Source organism: Rhinoderma darwinii, chromosome 5, assembly GCF_050947455.1.
Source record: "Rhinoderma darwinii isolate aRhiDar2 chromosome 5, aRhiDar2.hap1, whole genome shotgun sequence".
Taxonomy (NCBI): domain Eukaryota; kingdom Metazoa; phylum Chordata; class Amphibia; order Anura; family Rhinodermatidae; genus Rhinoderma; species Rhinoderma darwinii.
The window spans coordinates 150,959,362-150,982,732 of NC_134691.1; the positions used below are offsets into that span (position 1 = coordinate 150,959,362).

The 23,371-nt window shown below is 44.4% G+C and overlaps 1 protein-coding gene across 5 annotated transcripts in view; it reads left to right on the forward strand.

Annotated features, from left to right (window-relative positions):
- Positions 1 to 11,079: 11,079 nt before the first annotated feature.
- MAK (male germ cell associated kinase) overlaps positions 11,080 to 23,371 on the forward strand; it is a 63,650-nt gene continuing 51,358 nt past the window's right edge. For all 5 annotated transcript variants that reach the window (XM_075826641.1, XM_075826640.1, XM_075826642.1 and 2 more), the window contains exon 1: positions 11,080 to 11,407. The gene's annotated coding sequence lies outside the window, so the exon portion shown is untranslated. The remainder of the gene's footprint in view (positions 11,408 to 23,371) is intronic.

The following is a 23,371-nucleotide window of genomic DNA, read 5'->3' on the forward strand; positions in this document are numbered from 1 at the left end:
TACGATGTTCTGTGCACACGGTCATTTTTTTTACGCCACGCTGTCAAAAGGCGGGGCGTAAAAAAGACGCCCGCGTCAAAGAAGTGCCTGTCACTTCTTCAGACGTAAATGGAGCCGTTTTCCATGGACTCCATGGAAAACCAGCTCCATTTAACGTCTGTAATGGACGCAGCAAAAAGTGCCTCAACATGCCATTACGGAGCTATTTTCTCCTGAAAACAGCCCCGTAATTTCAGCCGTTACGGATGCTGCCGTGTGAACATACCCTTATACACTAGCGCTCTGCAGGGTATAACCGCCATATAGTGGTCAGATACCAGTTCTACACTGGCACTCTGCAGCGTATTAGGTAATGTACAAACATCTGCGCATTGATTTAAATGGAAAAAACGGCGTTCCGTTCCCACGGGGCGTTTTTTATGCGGCCGTTTTTAAAAACGACCAAGTAGAAAAACGCCTCGTAAAAAGTACGTCACTTCTTGAGCCTTTTTCATTGACTCAATAGAAAAACAGCTCCAAAAACGCCCGTAAAAAACGCTGCAAAAAAACGCATGTTACCTAAAAAACAGATGAAAATCAGGAGCTGTTTTCCCTTGAAAACAGCTCCGTATTTTCAGCCCTTTTTTGTTAAGCGTGTGAACATACCCTTACTGCAATAATCAGCCTTAAAATTCCTTTAAGATTTTTTAGGCAGATTTTGAAATGGCAGCATTTTTTTATGAGTTCTTAAGTGTTTTTTTCATTGAATCAAATGCAAAAATCGTGCCAAAAAAATGCTTCAAACTAGCGGCACGTTTTTTTTCCTGCCTCCCATTGATGAAGGCTGCGAAATGCACATTGAGGGGCTTCCTAGGTTGATTTCTCCCATTGCCACCAATGTCTGCAACAGGTAATTGATCCATGTGAAACACATTATGATATTTTGCGGCCTATTCATCTAGGGCAAGAGTAGGCAACCTTTTTTGCATAGCGATCCGATAAAAAAAATCAAATCAAAAGATGTAGTACTCAGTGTGCCATGCAAACATGAAAGTCATGTAAGGCCGTAGCCGTTTGCATGGTCACAGACCCTGCACATAAAAGATGTGCATTTATTTCAATAGGGTCGGACCTTAATTGCGGGCAGTAAAATGACTTGTCCTGAGTTTTTGTGGTCCACAATTGCAACCCCCACACGGTCCGTATAAACCACGGTCGTGTGTATAGGCCCATAGAAATGAATGGGTCCGCATTTCAGCGGATGAAATGCGGACGCAAATACACGTTCGTGTGCATGAGGCCTTAAACAAACTGCTACCACATATGTGACATAAATCAATTAATCTGTTAATTAAACTTACATTTCAGTGTGAGCCTTGTCTCTGATTTTCTTTGCAAAGATGATCCATCTGTGGTGCACACGAGGCAACTGAACACCAGCTGGGTGCGGGGTCACACATAGGAGAGACTGCGGCTACTGAACACCAGCTTGGGGGGATAGGAGAAAACGCAGGCACTGAACACTAAGCTAAGGGGAAATGCACACAGGAGAGACCGTGGCTACTGTATACCAGCTTGGGGACGCTGAACACAAGAGAGAGAGAGCGACTACTGAACACCTGCTTGAGGCGGGGGGGGGGGCACATAGGAGAGATCGGGCTAATCAACACCAGCTTAAACGGTTACTGAACTCCTTGCGGCACTGATCACCAGGAGAAAGCAGCACTTTATTGTGTGATTGCCAAGTGTTCAGCCAAGACAAAGACAATGAAGTACCATTCTCTCTGTGTTCAGCACCGCCAAGCACACAACAGCGCTGGACAACGGGAGAGGGAAATGTGCCAAAATTGCGGTATAAGCAAAAAGAAATAAGCCTAAATTCTATATGCTGCAATTCTATCAAATTAATTTTCATATCAGAAAAAGATGTTTATTTTTGCTTATACAGCAATTTTTACATAATCAGCAGTATTTAATACTATATTAATTTAAAATTATATCTAGCCACATAAACAGATGTCAAGGTTTTTATTTTTTTGGGGGGGTTCACTATGATTATCATCTGAATTAATTTCTTAGCGATATTTTCAAGCACCGAAACAGCGCTTAAAGGGAACCTTTCACCTGCCCATACATGTGCAGCCGAGTGCAGCATGTAATGGGGAGGGCTGAACAAACCTGGGGAACTTTACATTTGTTTTCTACCCTCCTCCGTTATTTAGATATCAGTGCCGTTATATTTGGCGCCCGATATTTAAATAACCCCCTGAACAGTCAATGGGGCGTGTAATGGCAAGGGGGAGTGTAACATGGTTGTGACACTGTCTAATCAGCTACGGACAGTGTCACAGCAAGAGCTGGAGAGCGTGTGCGTGCGCACGCTCTCACACTTTAGCTCTCGGCAGACAAGGACAACGGCAGACTGCAGCTCTTGGTAGACAAGGACGTGTCACTGCTATGAACAGTGTAAGAGCTGGAGAGAGGAGAGTACGCACGCTCTCACTCTTCAGCTCTCGGCAGACAAGGACAAGACTGATCTCTCGCGAGAGATCACACAGTCTTGTACTTGTCTACCGAACTGTCAAGAGGGCATGTCACTGCTAGAGACAGTGCAAGAGCTGGAGAGAGGAGAGCGCGCCCCCTTGCCATTACACGCCCCCTCGCCAGACAAGTACAAGACTGTGTGATCTCTCGCGAGAGATCAGTCTTGTCTGCCGAGAGCTGAAGAGTGAGAGCGTGCGCACGCTCTCCTCCCTCCAGCTCTTGCAGTTCAGGGGGTTATATAATGGCACCGATATCTAAATAACGGAGGAGGGTTTGTGCAGCCCTCCCCATTACAAGCTGCACTCAGCTGCACATGTATAGGGAGGTGAAAGGTTCTCTTTAACCACCAAGGCTACCAACAAGCAATGAAGGAATTAACTTGCACGTTGATCTTATAACTCCGGAAATTTCTAAGAATCTAAGTAACATTACATTTACTATATGTTTATAGAAAGGTACCAAATGCACGTTTTTTTGTACTCCAATTGTAAAAATGTAATATTGGACTAGCAAACATTGTTTAACTGTATACACTATAGTGTATTTATCTGTTTCTATAATGACCCTTCTGTGAGTCTTGCCTGGCACATGTAGAGTTAATTCCTTGAGTGTCCTCACGTGGGTGGTTTTCCAAGCTGTTTAAATTTCGAACCGGGAGCTTTAGCAAATCAGCTATGACTAAGTAGTTTGGTTCGAAACGCGTAAGCGTTCTTCCTGGGGAAGTTTTATTCTGTTTTTTAACGTTATGGATTAAAGTTTTTTTATTTTATTGGATCGAGTGCTGGACTTTATCTTCAACTATCTATAGGGACATTATACTGTGTGGGGGCAGCTATGGGGAAATTATGCTGTGGGGGGGGAGTGTCATGGGGTATATTATATACAGTAGTATACAGCAGGCTCAGTGGATCAATATTAGTTCAAAGGCGTAACATGCAAACAGGGGTTGTGGCATGAAAAAGGGGTGTGGCTTTAAAAATGGTTTGTTAATCGTAATCGAGGTTACATGTTCAAATAATCGTGATTTTGATTTAGGTCATAATTACCCAGCCCTAGGGTGACATTACATATGTAGGGACGGATATCTTCATAAGTCAGCACCTACAGTGGAGGAAATAAGTATTTGATCCCTTGCTGATTTTGTAAGTTTGCCCACTGTCAAAGTCATGAACAGTCTAGAATTTTTAGGCTAGGTTAATTTTACCAGTGAGAGATAGATTATATAAAAAAAAAATAAAGAAAATCACATTGTCAAAATTATATGTATAAATTTGCATTGTGCACAGAGAAATAAGTATTTGATCCCCTACCAACCATTAAGAGTTCAGCCTCCTCCAGACCAGTTACACGCTCCAAATCAACTTGATGCCTGCATTAAAGACAGCTGTCTTACATGGTCACCTGTATAAAAGACTCCTGTCCACAGACTCAATTAATCAGTCTGACTCTAACCTCTACAACATGGGCAAGACCAAAGAGCTTTCTAAGGATGTCAGGGACAAGATCATAGACCTGCACAAGGCTGGAATGGGCTACAAAACCATAAGTAAGACGCTGGGTGAGAAGGAGACAACTGTTGGTGCAATAGTAAGAAAATGGAAGACATACAAAATGACTGTCAATCGACATCGATCTGGGGCTCCATGCAAAATCTCACCTCGTGGGGTATCCTTGATCCTGAGGAAGGTGAGAGCTCAGCCGACAACTACACGGGGGGAGCTTGTTAATGATCTCAAGGCAGCTGGGACCACAGTCACCAAGAAAACCATTGGTAACACATTACGCCGTAATGGATTAAAATCCTGCAGTGCCCGCAAGGTCCCCCTGCTCAAGAAGGAACATGTACAGGCCCGTCTGAAGTTTGCAAATGAACATCTGGATGATTCTGAGAGTGATTGGGAGAAGGTGCTGTGGTCAGATGAGACTAAAATTTAGCTCTTTGGCATTAAAGGCATGGTGTCGCCCCAAAAACATGTTTTTTTTTTTAAATTTAAACATTTAGTGTGTGGGTGATTAAACATTGTTCAAATTTTTTTTATTTTTTTCGCGAGTCAGGAAATATTATAAATTTTTTCAAATTTTTCAAAATTTATAATACTACCCATTTTTGGTCACTAGATGGAGCTGTTTGGAGCTAGTTCCCAAAATTGCAGCATTGCAACATTGGGTTAAAAGCTATCGCTCTAGTGAGCGCTCAGCATCCCCCCCTCCTTTATCCTGGCTAGTGCCGGGATAAACGAGGGGTTTGAAAGGTTTAACCTGCTACACTGTGTGTCGCCATTTTTTGAGGTAACTCACAGTGTAGTAGGTTTACATGCAGTAGTAAACACACACAAACACTAACATACATTGAAATCGCTTACCTGCTCCTGCCGCCGCGGCCCGTCCGCTCCCTTTGCTGCCGCTGTCCCATGTGCACTTGTCCGGAAGCCGCGACCGGAAGTAGTAATATCACTGTCCGGCCGCGACTTCCGGTCCACAGGAAAATGGCGCCGGACGGCGCCAATTTCGAATAGGACTGTGTGGGAGCGGCGCATGCGCAGTTCCCACACAGACGCCGTACACGGCAGTCAATGGGACGGGAGCCGTTCGCAGTCCCTATGGGACTGTGGCTGCCGTGTTCCATGTCTGTGTGTGTCGTTAATCGACACACACAGAAATGGAACAAAAAATGGCAGCCCCCATAGGGAAAAAAAAGTGTGAAAAAAAGAAACAGTAAAACACAAACACACAAATGAAAATAAACGTTTATATTAAGGCACTAACATCTTTAACATATAAATAAAATATTTGTGATGACACTGTTCCTTTAACTCAACTCGCCGTTTTTGGAGGAAGAGAAATGCTGCCTATGACCCAAACAACACCGTCCCCACTGTCAAGCATGGAGGTGGAAACATTATGTTTTGGGGGTGTTTCTCTGCTAAGGGCACAGGACTACTTCACCGCATCAATGGGAGAATGGATGGAGCCATGTACCGTCAAATCCTGAGTGACAACCTCCTTCCCTCCACCAGGACATTAAAAATGGCTCGTGGCTGGGTCTTCCAGCACGACAATTACCCGAAACATACAGCCAAGGCAACAAAGGAGTGGCTCAAAAAGAAGCACATTAAGGTCATGGAGTGGCCTAGCCAGTCTCCAGACCTTAATCCCATCGAAAACTTATGGAGGGAGCTGAGGATCCGAGTTGCCAAGCGACAGCCTCGAAATCTTAATGATTTACAGATCTGCAAAGAGGAGTGGGCCAAAATTCCATCTAACATGTGTGCAAACCTCATCATCAACTACAAAAAACGTCTGACTGCTGTGCTTGCCAACAAGGGTTTTGCCACCAAGTATTAAGTCTTGTTTGCCAAAGGGATCAAATACTTATTTCTCTATGCACAATGCAAATAAATATATATAATTTTGACAATGTGATTTTTTTTATTTTTTTTAATATAATCTATCTCTCACTGGTAAAATTAACCTAGCCTAAAAATTCTAGACTGTTCATGTCTTTGACAGTGGGCAAACTTACAAAATCAGCAAGGGATCAAATACTTATTTCCTTCACTGTATATAGGTCCTATCTGGTGGACAAGCTCTTCCTTACTGAGTCTGTTAGTTCTCCGACTCACTGGGGGAAATATATCAACAGATTTATGCCAGTTGGCGTAAAAAAGGCACCCAATTGGTGCACATCATCGTTGCGCTAAAATTTCCGACTTTTTACTTTTCTTACCACTCTACAAAAGTGGCGAAAAAAAGGGGCAAGGCTTAGCCAAAGGGGAAGGAGCCTCCACCGTAACGACAGATTTATCATAACTGACGCCACAAATTATGGTGCAAATCAACACTTCTATATGGACCGCGTTGAGCTCGACACAGAAGGTCCGCAGACCCGTTTGTGGACCAGGAATATGGACCACTATGTGGCAAAAAGGAGCGACTTACCAGGAATCTGCCCAGTCAAGCAAGATGGTCAGTCCAGGCTGGTGGAAGGGGCCAGCGCTGAAATCCTTCTGCCCAGTCTCAGCATTTACCTTCATCCATCACTAGGGGGAGCTCACTACATAGTAGTTTTTACAGCATCTCGAGTTCAATAGTAGCCAGGGGCGTAGCTAGGGGGGGGGCAGGCGGGGCACTTGCCCCGGGCGCAGTTCAGAGGGGGGCGCCAGCGCCCCCTCCTCCTGCACTATAATTGTACCTGTGTCACAAGGACACAGGTACAATTAGAAGCAATGAATGACCGGGAACGTTCCGTGCCCGGCCATTCAGCGCCTCTCCACGAATGAAGCGACTGGTACCTTTTGTACCAGTGACGCTTCCATCGATGAAAGGCGCTGACTGACTGGCAGGGAAAGTCATCCTGCCCAGCCAATCAGTGCCTTTCATAGACGCTGTGTTCAACCCCCTGGAGACCTGCGCAGAAGAGAGCAGGTCTCCATGGCTGCCGAACGGCATGGGAGCGGGAATAAGGTGAGTTTGAATTTTTTTTTATTTTTTTTTAATTGTAATAGAAGTGTGTGGCTGTATCTGCGGGGGAGGGCTATATACAGGGGGACTATATCTACAGGGGTGGGCTATATACAGGGGGACTATATCTACAGGGGTGGGCTATATACAGGGGGACTATATCTACAGGGGTGGGCTATATACAGGGGGACTATATCTACAGGGGTGGGCTATATACAGGGGGACTATATCTACAGGGGTGGGCTATATACAGGGGGACTATATCTACAGGGGGGCTATATACAGGGGGACTATATCTATAGAGGTGGGCTATATACAGGGGGACTATATCTACAGGGGGCTATATCTACAGGGGTGGGCTATATACAGGGGGACTATATCTACAGGGGGGCTATATACAGGGGGACTATATACAGGGGGACTATATACAGGGGGACTATATCTACAGGGGTGGGCTATATACAGGGGGAATATATCTACAGGGGGGCTATATACAGGGGGACTATATCTACAGGGGGACTATATCTACAGGGGTGGGCTATATACAGGGGGACTATATCTACAGGGGGCTATATCTACAAGGGGTGGGCTATATACAGGGGGACTATATCTACAGGGCTGGGCTATATACAGGGGTACTATATCTACAGGGGGTGGGCTATATACAGGGGGACTATATCTACAGGGGGTGGGCTGTATATAGGTGGACTATATCTACAGGGGGTGGGCTATATACAGGGGGACTATATCTACAGGGGTGGGCTATATACAGGGGGACTATATCTACAGGGGTGGGCTATATACAGCGGGACTATATCTACAGGGGTGGGCTATATACAGGGGGACTATATCTACAGGGGGGCTATATACAGGGGGACTATATCTATAGAGGTGGGCTATATACAGGGGGACTATATCTACAGGGGGCTATATCTACAGGGGTGGGCTATATACAGGGGGACTATATCTACAGGGGGGCTATATACAGGGGGACTATATCTACAGGGGTGGGCTATATACAGGGGGAATATATCTACAGGGGGGCTATATACAGGGGGACTATATCTACAGGGGGACTATATCTACAGGGGTGGGCTATATACAGGGGGACTATATCTACAGGGGGCTATATCTACAAGGGGTGGGCTATATACAGGGGGACTATATCTACAGGGCTGGGCTATATACAGGGGTACTATATCTACAGGGGGTGGGCTATATACAGGGGGACTATATCTACAGGGGGTGGGCTGTATATAGGTGGACTATATCTACAGGGGGTGGGCTATATACAGGGGGACTATATCTACAGGGGTGGGCTATATACAGGGGGACTATATCTACAGGGGTGGGCTATATACAGGGGGACTATATCTACAGGGGTGGGCTATATACAGGGGGACTATATCTACAGGGGGGCTATATACAGGGGGACTATATCTATAGAGGTGGGCTATATACAGGGGGACTATATCTACAGGGGGCTATATCTACAGGGGTGGGCTATATACAGGGGGACTATATCTACAGGGGGGCTATATACAGGGGGACTATATACAGGGGGACTATATCTACAGGGGTGGGCTATATACAGGGGGAATATATCTACAGGGGGGCTATATACAGGGGGACTATATCTACAGGGGGACTATATCTACAGGGGTGGGCTATATACAGGGGGACTATATCTACAGGGGGCTATATCTACAAGGGGTGGGCTATATACAGGGGGACTATATCTACAGGGCTGGGCTATATACAGGGGTACTATATCTACAGGGGGTGGGCTATATACAGGGGGACTATATCTACAGGGGGTGGGCTATACAGGTGGACTATATCTACAGGGGGTGGGCTATATACAGGGGGACTATATCTACAGGGGTTGGGCTATATACAGGGGGACTATATCTACAAGGGGCTATATACTGGGGTGGGCTATCTACAGGGGGACCATATCTACAGTGGGTGGGCTATATACAGGTGGACTATATCTACAGGGGGTGGGCTATATACAGGGGGACTATATCTACAGGGGGGCTATATACTGGGATGGGCTATCTATGGAGCACCATATACAGGGGTGGGCTATAGCTACAGGGGGGGCTATATAGTATATAGCCCCCTGTAGATATAGCCCACCCCTGTAGATATAGCCCACCCCTGTAGATATAGCCCACCCCTGTAGATATGGTCCCCCTGTAGATATAGCCCACCCCTGTAGATATGGTCCCCCTGTAGATATAGCCCACCCCTGTATATAGTCCCCCTGTAGATATAGCCCACCCCTGTATATAGTATCCCACAAATAGCTCCCCCTATAGTGCTCCACAGAAAGCCCACCCCTGTATATAGCCCCCTTGTACATATAGTCCACCCCTGGGTGGGCTATCTGTGGAGCACTATATACAGGGGTGGACTATCTAGTGGAGCACTATATACAGGGGTGGACTATATGTACAAGGGGGCTATATACAGGGGTGGGCTATCTGTGAAACACTATATACAGGGGTGGACTATATGTGGAGCACTATATACAGGGGTGGACTATATCTACAGGGGGCTACATACATGGTTGGGCTATCTGTAGAGTACTATATATACAGGGGTGGGCAATATCTACAGGGGGGCTACATAAAGGGTTGGGCTATATCTACAGGGGGGGGCTATATACAGGGGTGGGCTATCTGTGGAGCACTATATACAGGGGTGGGCTATATCTACAGGGGGCTATATACAGAGGTGGGCTATCTGTAGAGCACTATAGGGGGAGTTATTTGTGGGACACTATACAGGGGTGGTCTGTATGGGGGCACTATCTACAGGGGCCTCTATGGCAGGCACTATCTACAGGGGGCAGAGTGTGTGTGTGTGTGTAGGACACGGTGTATGGCTCTATTATAATTAGAGGTGCAGTGTATGGCGCTATTATATTTAGGGGCGTAGTGTGTGGTATAAAGATAACTTTATATTTATTTATAGGTGCAGAAATATTGGAAAAGTGAGAAGCTGAAGACATCTGAGCGGCAAACTGCAGAAATGATCTGTGACCGGGTGAAGTTATCATAGAGGTCTGGACCGGATGGAGAGAAAGAACTAGAATCTGAGATGTCACCGGTGAGTCACCTAATGTAAATGTTTATTCTGCCTCTAATCAGCACTGTAGTCACTGTATGATCTGCAGCGAGATGATGGGTGACATGATTATGATAGGATTTATTTTTTGTGAAACGGCATCTCCCAGCATATCCTTATCATTGTTTGGGCCATGCTGGGAGCTGTAGTTTTACGCCATAGACACCTATACGGCAGGGGTTGCACTAAATTGAGCTGTATTTGTGCTGGGGCTGTATATATATGTACTGGGCTTGGTTCTGGTGTTGTGTATAGAACCATATTGCTTGTAAAATGTACAAATGTTTTTATGCTCGCGTTACATAAAAATAAATGACATGTCGATTGGTAGAGAAAACAAACACGGCGAAGGGGAAGGAGATGTCGGGAAAGCGGTTGGGGGAGGGGGGCGCCAAACTGAATCTTTGCCCCGGGTGCTGGAGGACCTAGCTACGCCTCTGTAGTAGCCGTATATAACTCCATAGACACGAAGCTCCCCCTAGTGGTGGCTGCAGGCAGACGTAGTTTTATCATATGTGAGGAAAGCATATGCTTTGGAGGCCAGAGAAAGCTTATCCTATGGCCTCTGAAATGTAGCCCGCGTTTGCTAGTCGCGCTAATTTTGCATGTCACGTGATTTTCTGAAGGTCAGACATCTTTCTGGAGTGTGAGTTGCAGCCACTACCAGAGATTTCTCATTGTATTTACCTTATGCCAGTTTTCTGACGTTTGGACTAAACGCCCCCCACAGGGTTTTCAAATAGAAAAGTGACAGAAAACTCCAAGTGCAACCTGGCTACATTTACCACTGTCAGGCAACTGTATAATACTATGCGTCTGTCTATACGTATTGGAAACTGTGTCGCCGAACGCGGTGTGAATTTTAGCGTTTCTAAACACAGCGGAACAGTTTAGATACCTTCCCCAATGACACGAATATGATTTCTGCTTTATTTACGTTTTCAGTGGCTGTTCAGTCAGCGAGCGCCACAAACTTCTCCGTCACCAGAACCTGTCAGCTCCCCTCCCGTTGTCATAGTCACATTACCCCCTGCTGAAGACGCAACGACGCCGTCTCATCACACTCCCCAATTGGAAAAACATAGCTGTCAGTCACATGCATTTATCCCGCCCTTTCCCTTATTTGGACCTATCTACGGACGTCATTCTGTGCGTACCGCGCTCTTTCCCGCCCACCCAGCGCTGGCTGCTGTTACCACGGAGACGAGTCTCACACACTTCCAGAAACCGGCGAGCGGAGGGGTAAGTCACGTGACTGGACAGCCGAAACCCCTGAAATCAACTACAGGTGAGAATGAGCAAATGCGCTGTCATGAAGCTGTCCCCCAAATATAGCTACTCTTCACACAATGCGTAACGCTCTCGTCCGGTTTTCTGCTTGTAAGTGTACCTACTGTATTGAATGCGCTCTACTAGTTGTTTACTTATGTAGTGATACGAGTTGTTATAAATCAACCACAGTATTTATTCAGGTGGAGTGGAACTACATGTCCCAGCATGACCCGTCTGCTAGTTACTGGTAGCACATATTGGAACTAATAATGTCCCTGCAGATCTGTCTGTCTGTCTATCTATCTATCTATCTATCTATCTATCTATCTATCTATCTATCTGTCCCAGCGCTATCTGATGCTCTTCTCTAGGACTACGGCCCTGAGGAAGCTCCCCAACATACTGTATACCTGTGATGGATGCCCAACAGTGGCATCCCTCATACATACAAAAAACATATACTGTGCAGTATACAGTTGTTGTTGTTGTTTTTTTTGTGGGATTCCTCAGGATGGAATAGAGTAGTCTAATACTTTATTCCAAATTTGAAAAAAAAGGTATAGTAATGTATACCAGGTCGCGGGGGACAAATGAACACTCCTTCAGCCTCCGTCAGGCTAATGGAGCCCTGTGCACACGTTTAGCATGTACCTCGGGAGCTTTCCGGAACTAGGCCTAAGATCAAATCTAAATTCACAATTGGTCCTAGTACGTACTATAGTTGTAATGTTGTAAACGTTCTATTTAAGGTCCACCTTTCGCTCCATGTTTGGAACAGTAAACATGGGGGAAAAAAAAATGTATGGGTTGCCAAAAGTATGCAAAAGTATTTTAGAAATGTGTGTAAAATGATCATACTTTTTGTTTCTCTTAAATTGGCTTGTTTAACCCCTTAATGAGCAGCCTATTTTAAACCTTAATGACCAAGCCATTTTTTAAGTTTTTCCATCGTCTCATCGTCGACATAGCTGTATAAGGTCTTGTTTTTTGTGGGACAAGTTTTTTTGCGTCTTAAATCTACGCCGTTTACCGTGTAGTATAAATAACACAATAACTTTATTCAGCGTGTTGTTACGATTGCAACGATACCAAATTTGTATAGTTTTTGTATGTTTTACTACTTTTACACAGTAAAAAAATTTTTTTCCAAAATTATTTGTTTTATTTTTTCGCCGATGCGGTTGTATGAGGGCTTTTTTTTTGTGGGATGACTTGTCGTTTTTATTGGTACCATTTTGGAGTAGTTGAGACTTTTTGATCACTTTTTATCACATTTTTTTAAAGTCAGTATTCATAGAAAACAGCAATTTTTCCATAGTTTTTTATTACATTTTTTACGGTGTTCACCGTGCGGGTTAAATAATGCAATCGATTTATAGTCGGGGTCGTTATGGACGCGGTGAGACCAAATATGTGTAACTTTTTTACTTTATTTTGATTTTTTAATAGTAAAGCATTTTGTAAGGGGAAAAAGTGGATTTTTCATTGTTTTTCAATTTTTTTTTAAATTAACTTTATTAAACTTTTTTTTACTAGTCGCACTAGGGGACTTTAATATGCGATTCTCCGATCGCATTTATAATACACTGCAATACTTCTGTATTGAAGTGTATTACTGCCTGTCAGTTTAAACGGACAGGCATCTGCTAGGTCATGCCTCCGGCATGATCTAGCAGGCATTTGCTACAAGCAGACCTGGAAGCCTTTATTAGGCCCCCGGCTGCCATCGGAGACACAGACACTCAGCGATCTTATCGCCGGGTGTCGGTGTGATGAGAGGGAGCTCCCTCCCTCTCTCCAAAACCACTCAGATGCGGTGCTCGCTATTAAGCAACGCATATGAGGGGTTAAACGGGTGAGATCGATACTGATCTCGATCGATCTCACCCGTTCGAGCAGCTGAGAGCAGGGAGATTTGACGCTCCCTGCTCTGTTTACTTTATCCTGATGCAGTGCCGTAAAAAGGCTTATGCATCAGAATAAAGCCCATTAGTGGCCGCCATGAAAAGGCGTATTGGCGGTCACTAACGGGTTAAGGCCGGTTTCACACACAGCGTTTTTATGCATTTTTCGTGGCTCTTTTTTTTTTTGTTGCAAAAACACTGTGGCCAGATGTTTAAAGTCTATATTATAATATGACAATGCCTACATACAGAGGAAAAGACTTAGTGTAACTAAACTTTCGACAAACTTCTAACGTGTCATAGTGACATTTTAAAGTTTTGATTGGCGGGGGTCCGAGCACTGAGACCCCCACCAATCGCTAAAACGAAGCGGCAGAAGCGCTTTTGTGAGTGCTCCGCCGCTTTGTTTTTGTTCAGCTTTTTCCAGAAAGCCGATGTATCTGGGTACAGGCTCATAGATTTTCTATTGAGCCCGTACTCCGATACATTAATTTCAGGGAAAAAGCCGAACGGCACTTTATCACTGATTGTTTGTTAGTGCTTTAAAATTTTAGTTAGAAAGGGATCGTGTGTAAGGGACTATAGTATCCAAGTAGTTCAAGGCCTAAGTGCATAGAAAAAGTGAAGCCGTTAGTTGTCCATAGCAACCACTCAGATCCCAGCTCTTTTTGCGGACCTGTTCTTATTGTGTACCTTTATTATGCTGTTCGAATAAAAAATAAACAGAATTTAAAAGAAAGAAAAAAATAAACATATATGAAGCAATCTTATTGGTCGCAGAGGACAATTTTTCTTTGCACAGGTTTTGATAAATCTCTCCCAGTGTCTACAACCCTGATTAGACTCTCATAAGTAGTGAATGACAAGTTTCCTTATATATAACTAGAATGGATCAGTCTCTGGTGACAGCAGCTTGTAAGCTGTTAATAGATGGCTGAAAGCATCACCAACACCAGCTGTCAGTGAGACTTCTCTCCTCTTCAGATCCCGGCTGCCAGTTGGCAGAGGCAGTGGGGGTTTGTTCACTCATAACTTGTTAGTTACAACAGCCTGTAAATCTCTTCTTAGTAATATTGAGCAATAGGTGACTTCCCCCATCATGCCTCGATTGTCAATTGGTACATTGTCTATAGAAATTATATTGGTGGGCTGCCAAGATTCCCAGCATTATGCCAACAATCTAATTCTTTTACCACTATCGGACATCCATGGCATCTATCCATTCATCCACAGTGGAAAACTGATCTTTTGTGTTGGATATTCTGTTTTATGATATATTTTCTATATATAATCTATTTTTCTAGTTCTTTAATAGAAACCGTTATTAAAAATTCTATAAATCCCATAGATTGTTATGTTTTATTTATTCTTCACAAGTATTTATAATAATTAGGTCACAAAAACCAATAACTGCTATATTTTTATTTTAAAAACAAAAGACTGATATAAATCCAGACTTCACATGCTATATATTTATATTTCTTGCCAAGACATGATGATTACGTAAGGACACTTAAAGGACCAGTGTCACGAAAAAAAAAATTTTTAGATCAATTTGCCTTTAGTGTTTTATTTAAAAAAATGTAATTTATTTGTGTGTTTGTGTTTTACTTTTTTTTTTTTTTTAACTTTTTCTTTTTCATGGGGGCTGCCATTTTTTTTTCCATCTCTGTATGTGTCGATTAACGACACATACAGACATGGAATACGGCACATACAGTCCCATAGTGAATGCGAACGGGGCCCGTTCCATCCACTATGCTGTACGCCGTCTGTGTGGGAACGGCGCATGCACCACTCCCACACAGTCCAAATTGAACTGTGCGACGTCCGGCGCCATTTTCTTGTGGACCGGAAGTCGCGGGCGGACAGTAAGATTACTACTTCCGGTCGCGGCTTCTGGACTTGTGCACTTGGAGCGGCGGTAGCAGACGGAGCGGACGGACCGGGGGGAGCGGCGGCGACTGGAGCAGGTAAGTTATTTCTGTGTATGTAAGTGTTTTACTGTGTGTTTACTACTGTATGTTAACCTACTACACTGTGTGTTAGCTCAAAAAATGGCGACACACAGTGTAAGAGGTTTGACCGTTAAATCCCCTCGTTTCTCCCGGCACTAGCCAGGATAAAGGAGGGGGGATTCTGAGAGCTCACTAGAGCGAGTGAGTTTTCTCAAATTTTGCAGCATAAAGCAATGTGGTTGCTTTACCACATGCAATGCTGCAATTTTGGGAATTGCTCCATCTAGTGACCAGCGCTGGGAAATGTTATAAATTAGAATCTAATTTATAATATTTCCTGACTCGTGAAAAAATAAAAAAAATTAGAACAATGTTTAATCACCCATACACTAATTGTTTAACTAAAAAAAAGGTAGCGACACATTACCTTTAACAACCAGCGGGTTGTGGACCCACTGGGCAACTCCACTTGTGAGAGTAGCGACTGGCAACGGATAACGGGACACTAGCAGGTAGCTGGACACAGTTGGACAGCAGGTAACTGGATGCGGGCTGGTAGCGGATTACTGGATGCGGGCTGGTAGCGGATTACTGGATGCGGCTGGTAGCGGATTACTGGATGCGGGCTGGTAGCGGATTACTGGATGCGGGCTGGTAGCGGATTACTGGATGCGGGCTGGTAGCGGATTACTGGATGCGGGCTGGTGGCGGATTACTGGATGCGGGCTGGTGGCGGATTACTGGATGCGGGCTGGTGGCGGATTACTGGATGCGGGCTGGTGGCGGATTACTGGATGCGAGCTGGTAGCGGATTACTGGATGCGAGCTGGTAGCGGATTACTGGATGCGGGCTGGTAGCGGATTACTGGATGCGGGCTGGTAGCGGATTACTGGATGCGGGCTGGTAGCGGATTACTGGATGCGGGCTGGTAGCGGATTACTGGATGCGGGCTGGTAGCGGATTACTGGATGCGGGCTGGTAGCGGATTACTGGATGCGGGCTGGTAGCGGATTACTGGATGTGATCTGGTAGCGGATTACTGGATGCGAGCTGGTAGCGGATAGCAATAACACACCGGATACAGGCTGGTAACGGACCACTGAACACAGGCTGATAACTGATCGCAATAGCAGACAGGATCAGGTGCATACAGGAACCTTTGCAGGATAACTCTAGGTTGTTCCAATATTGCTCAGGCACGGTCTGTCCAGTGAGGCAGACTAATATACCTCGTCATTAACAGATATAGACTGGCGAAGGATTTCGCTCGCTGGCCCTATATGATGCAGGATGTGAGCGTGCGCCCGCCCTATGGGCAGACCCGACAGCACCAGCAGCAGAAGGAAGTGCACGTGTAGGCAGTGTGGACATCCAGGAACCGTACAGCATGTACCAAAGGTAGCCTGACAGCTGTGCTTTCTGGGAGAGGTAGTAGGCCAATGAGCACAGAGGGCCAGTGTTACACTCAACGTTTGCATAAGCATGCCAGTTGAACAGATATGTTATTTCTACAGAGAGAAGGAGATAAATGGCTGCCAGATACTCGATGCCCCTTATCTTGGGAGAGTAATAGGATCTGATGGGTTGAAATCCAACCTGTCCAATCTTTTTTTCCACTTCTAGTAGACATCACAGGACAGCCAGGCTACATACAAGAGAAAGGAACTGCAGCACTCAAAGTTTCCAAAAACTGTGCCGGTTTATTCACCAAGCATGTAACACTTGCAACGTTTCAACCCAGCATGGGTCTTTATCAAGCATGATTTCAAAGATTCAGTGCACAATTTATATAACACATAACATGTGACATCATTTCCCGCATCCAATTTAGTGGAAACAATGCTTTAAATACTGTAAAAGAGTACATAGTATAACCTATAAAATACATCCATATAATCCATGTAATACCAACTTCTAAAATGTGTGGAATACATCTGTACAAACAATGTCAAGCCCATAATATACAAATTGTATGTAGATCCCCATTGCGCCTGCCCATGGTAAATCTGCCTAGCTATGCAATGACATGCCCTGAGCTCCTTCATCACTGTACATATAAGCAGATATGGTATCTCAGCGTCAGACTGGGGTTCTTTGAACCCACCTGAGGAAATGATTCCATGGACACACCACCCTCCTTTTTCATTTTATTGTAATCTTTGATGTTATTCTCTTACACGCAGGACATATCCTCATTAATATCTAAGGGCCTGTTCACATCAGCGTTCGCTTTCCGTTCCGTCTGAGGTTTCCGTCATGGAACCCCACAACGGAAAATCGAACGGAAACCTTAGCTTCCGTTTGCATCACCATTGATATCAATAGTGACGGAAACATCGCTAATGTCGACTGCGTTATTGATTATTAAGATTTCCATTTAACTTTCCGTTGCGGGGATCCAGTGTGCTTTGCGAGTGGCATTCGTTATTCATGCACTCGCAAAGCACATCTTTTTTTAAAATTTCCAATCGAATTGATACGCAAATCACGCACCCATTGACTTCAATGGGCGTGTAGGTGCGTGAAAACGTACAAATATAGGACATGCAGTGAGTTTTACACAGCGGACTTTCGCTGTGTGAAAACTCACGCATGTGTGAACGGCCCCATTGAAATCAATGGGTCCGTGTGCTGCGCGTGATTTCCATGCGCAGCGCACGGACGTTATTCACGTTCGTGTGAATGAGCCCTAAGACTTACTTTGTGAGTGTTATTACTGGGCAAGGGGAGGGGAGTTCTTAAACCAAAAAAAATCTATACATGCTTTCATTGCTTTTCATACTCTGATTAATTTTCATATAAAAGTCAACAAAACATTGTTGAATAATAACGACATAAATAGTAATGACCTGGTATATATTTCTCCAACGTAAACCATTTTTATAAACTATTTTTCCACCATTCATCTTGAAAATTACTTGAATTTATGTCCATCATGTTTTTTGTTTGTTTTTTTAAAGTTTGTAGATTCAATGTAATCAATTATGTAACTACGTCTTTTTTGTCAGTGTTTGTATGTGAACACATGGACACTGTCCTCTATGCGTCCTCTGGACGAATAATACTTTTCTAATCTCATGTAAAGCGATTACCATTTAGTGTATCAGTCTGTTCACAATTGGATTTTCTACTCCTAACAAGACTTCTACTATTAGCCCAATTTTCTAGTGTTCATAAGAATGATTTATGTATTCTTTTTATTAACAAATATAATGTATATGTCATTCCATCTATACAGTCATGTGGCATAGTCAGTTACATGACTGCATCGCTCCTGGCTCAAAGCAACTACACATATGCTGCTTGCTATGTCCAAACAGAGGTGACCGTGACAGATCTTCATATCTGGGGGTACTGTCATTTCTGATATTTACAGTGAAACTCCGGCCATTGTTCATAATTAGTCAAATAGATGTACTAGGGTCATATAACATACCAAAAAAGGAAGCCCCCCTTCTCTGACATAACTCAGCACCCTTGAGCTAGTAGATGATGCTGCAACTTATCTTCCTGCTCTTCCCACCCCCTGCATTCATTTTGCACATAATACTGATGCCTAGAGTTTCACTTTAAGTCAGGCTTGCCAACTCCCAAAATGTCCGGGAAGCTCCTGGAAATAGGGGAGACCTCCTGGACTTCCAGAAGAGTTGGCAATTCTCTTGAATCCCGTCACCATCTACCCTCTGCCCGCCGCAATTTTGCACTTCTAATCATGGCGCCGGGTCCTGCATCATCAGAATAATATTCAGGAGGAAAAGATCAGCACTCCTTGTGGAATTTGAAAATAAATCTCCTTTATTTAAATAGCCAGCGGAAAAACTGAAAGCTTGATGTGGACAAATTACATAAAGCGTCCGTCCCCTCTGATGCGTTTCTAGCTCTCAAGAGCCATTACTCCTCAGAATAAGCCTTGGTGTCAGGACACATGCACTGTGGGCAGCGCTGTGCAGCAGCATATATGGTACCACGTCTGCAAGAGCAATTCCTCTGGTTTGGCACCCCTCCCCTGAGTGCATACTCGGCAACATTTAATAAAGGAAAAAAGTTACAACACACCAGAGAAAGGAATTCAAACTAGCATGTTATGTGGGCTGCACTCTTTTCTTGTATTGCCTTTTTATTGGCCCCAATTTTCCTAAGAGTAAAGACTGGTTTATACATAGGCCAATGCATGGGTACGAATGAGTACTGTATGGGTACGAATGAGTGTTAATACAGTCAGTTTAGTCCCCTTATGTTTGTATCATTGTCAGGAGCACATTCCCTGTTTACACAAGAAGATGCTGACAATGAAGATTTTATAAACTGATTAAACCATGTGATCAGCCGACGAACGAGCGATTACTCGTATGTCGGCTGATCGCTGCCTTATTTTCACGGTTCAATAATCCGGTAAGAACGCTCGTTCTGTCGAGTATTGGCAAGTGTAAATGAGCCATAAGCCACTAAGGTACCAAGTGTGCCTTCCACAAATGTCCCTTATTGTGTAAGCCACACATTCTCCGAACGTTCTAGCCTCAGATACTCACATTCAAGCCACAAATGCACACATAAGTATATCCGTCATAGATGCCTTCTATAGTACCTGCCACAAATGTTCTTACCCTTATGGCTGGGTGGCGGTGGTCCTGCTGCCGCACCAATAATACAAAATATTTTTTTCACAACAGGGCAGGCTTCTGAACTAGAAGCCAGGTACTGTGCCTATGCAGGAGCTTGACGTTTATACTGGTTCTTAAGGCATTCCCGCTGTAAAAGACTATTTTTGGGGCCGTACCTACTGGTCACTGCTCAACAGTCAACCAGTAGATTGCAATCAATATTTGTCAGCACCTGCTTTAGATATTTTAAAATACTTTCTGTGCAAAATATTTTAGTACTAACAGGCAATTAAAGTGGCTCTGTCAGGCTCCTATGCTACCCAATCTGATGTCACTAAAAGAAAGAGGGGGGACGCTAAGCTTGGGGATATAGAATTTTCTGTAATTCGATTCATGTTTTTATGTAAAAAGTTAAAAAGCCGTTTTAATTCTGCCAGGACTCCTAGAAAAAGCCTGTGAGTCCTGATTCTCCCTGCCACGCAGTGATTGATAGCTTTTCTTATACAGCAGTGTGTTAATCAGCAGTGTATGAGCGGTGAGAAAATCACGCGCGTATCACGGACGTATCACACGTTCGTGTGAATAAGGCCTAAGACTGCTATTTCATACGCCAGTCTAAGGCTGAGTTTTTTGCAGGAGGAAAAGATTTTCCTCTGCCTGCACGCCGATTTTCACTGTGTTTTTCGTCAACGGCCAAATACGCTTTCTCTGACTCCCGTTGATGTCAATGGGAGGTCAGAGGCGTAAACTCCCGAAGATAGGGCATGCCCCTTTTTCCCGCTAGCCGGTTTTTCTGCTCGCGGTAAAAAACGCCTCCGCCTCCCTTTTGAAATCAATGGGAGGCATTTTCGGCTGTTTATTTTGGAGCGGTTTCCGGTTTGAGACCTGCGGTTTGAGGTCTTTTTCTCTGAGGATTTTATTAATTTAATGGTGGCCCAGACAAATTTATATGGCCAGCAATTTTTAACCTAAAACCGCAGGTCATCATTTGCTAGTGGACCCCCATAGAGGCAGCGGAGATGATGACATTTTGGGGCCTTGTGCTACATTTGGGCCTAGTAAAAAAGCCAGAGATTAGTCAATACTGGAGTACGGACATTTTATACAGGACCCCATTACCGCACACGTTTTGAAATAATTCTGAAATTTGTGCATTTTAATGATAATTCACAGTGCCCGCCCCATGATGATCCCACATATGACCGCCTCTTTAAAATCAGGCCAGTCATTGATCGTTTTTGCACCACATTTGAACAATCATACACCCCCGAAAAGAACATTGCACATTGTCCTTTGTACATTTTAAGCGGGGACTAAAATTCCGCTAATACCTGCCCAGCAAGAGGACGAAGTATGGAATATAGGGTATGCCTACAAGTTTAGGGTTTATGAAGGGATGGACACCAGGATAGAACCTCCAAAATGCCCCCTGTCCTGGTTATCACCTTTTATTTGGATAACTTACACCAGCATCCCACTATTTAACTGCCTCTCCACCAGAAGTACTGGAGCATGCGGCACAGTGTGCAAAAACCAGAGAGGCCTCTCTCACACTCTGATTGGGCAACCACTAAGAAAGGGAGAAAGCACTGCACTAAACAGCTAGAACATGTTGCTAGTCAAGTATAAGGACAAGGGCTATCCTTATGTTGACCACAATACACATTAGCGGCAGCACCCCTGCACTACAATGACCGCCAAGCCAGATTGCATCTTGGGCTACAATAAGCACATGGGCGGGGTTGATCTCCCTGATCAAGTACTGAAGCCGTACAGTGCCATGTGGGAAAAAAGGTGTGCTACATAAAGCTGGCTGTTCACATGGTACAGATGGCATTGTATAACTCTTATGTGCTATCCCAATGTGCAGGCCAGACAGGGACATTACTTAATTTTCAAGAGGTGGCTATCAAGACCTTTGTATTTGGGAACCAGGAAGGAGAGGGCCCCAGTACTTCTAGAAGCGATGGTCCACGTATTGTACCAGGGCAACATTTTCCCAGCTAAATCCCCTCTACTGGTAAAAAAGGAAGGACCCAAAAAAGGTGTAAAGTGTGTTACAAAAGGGGGAGAAGAAAATACTCCATTTATCAGTGTGAAACCTACCCCGACAAACCTGGCCTGTGCATAAAGGAGTGCTTCAAAGTATATCACACATCTATGGATTACTAATTGTATCATTTATTTAAATGCTCACTATACCCCTAAATAATTTCCTTGAGGGGTGTAGTTTCCTAAGTGGGGTCACTTGTGTGGGGTTTCCACTGTTTTGTCCCCTCAGGGGCTTTGCAAATGCGACATGGCCTCCGCAAACCATTCCAGCTACATTTGAACTCCAAATGGCGCTCCTTCCCTTCTGAGCCCTGCCGTGTGTCCAAAAAGCGGTTTATGACCATATATGGGGAATTGTTATACTCGGGAGAAACTGCTCTACAAATGTTGGGGTGCTTTTTCTCTTTTAGTTCTTGTGGAAATAAAAAAAAAAATGGCTAAACCTCTATTTTATTGAAAAAAAAAAATTTAGATTTTCACCGCCTACTTCCAATAATTTCTGCAAAAAACCTCTGGAGTCAAAATGCTCACTAAATAAATTCCTTAAGGGGTGTATTTCCCAAATGGGGTCACTTTTGGGGGGTTTGCACTGTTTTGTCCCCTGAGGGGCTTTACAAATGCGACATAGCCTCCGCTAACCATTTCTGCTAAATTTGAGCTCCAAAAGCCAAATGGAGCTCCTTCCCTTCTGAGCCCTGTCGTGTGTCCAAACAGCCGTTTATGACCACATATGGGGCTGTGTTGTACTCACGTGAAATTGCTTTACAAATGTAGAGGTGCTTTTTCTCCTTTAGTCTATGTGGAAATTAAAAAATTCTGCTTTTTATTGGGGAAAATTAAATTATTTTTTTCACGGCCCAATTCCAATAAAATCTATGAAACACCTGTGGGGTCAAAATGCTCACTACACACCTATATGAATTTCTTGAGGCACTGGCGTAGCTATAGGGGTCGCAGCGGTCGCAATTGACCACAGCCCCCCGCACCACATCAATAAAAAGTTACTATAGTAACTCGGGCCGCGGGCCCCTGTTACTATAGTAACAGACTGTACTTACCTTCCTGGTTCCGGATCGCAGCGGAGGTCCTGACGTCAAGCGCTGTGCGCAGCGCACAACATCGAGAGGACAGAACTTCAGCCGCGGCTGAAGAGGAAGGTAAGATTAGTAGCCCTGACTGGCGTGGTCCGACTCCCGGGACCCGCCAATCAGCTGTTTTGAAGGGGCCGCAGCACTCGTACGAGAGCTGCTTCCCCTTCATTCCGGTCACACTGTGCATCGGTGTCGGCGATTCACAGTGTGAGCGAGTAGTGAAATGAAGGGGAAGCAGCTCTCGTACGAGTGCTGCGGCCCCTTCAAAACAGCTGATTGGCGGGTCCCGGGAGACGGACCCCGACACATCAGCTATTGATGGCCTATCCTGAGGATAGGCCATCAATGTTTAGGGACTGCACAACCCCTTTAA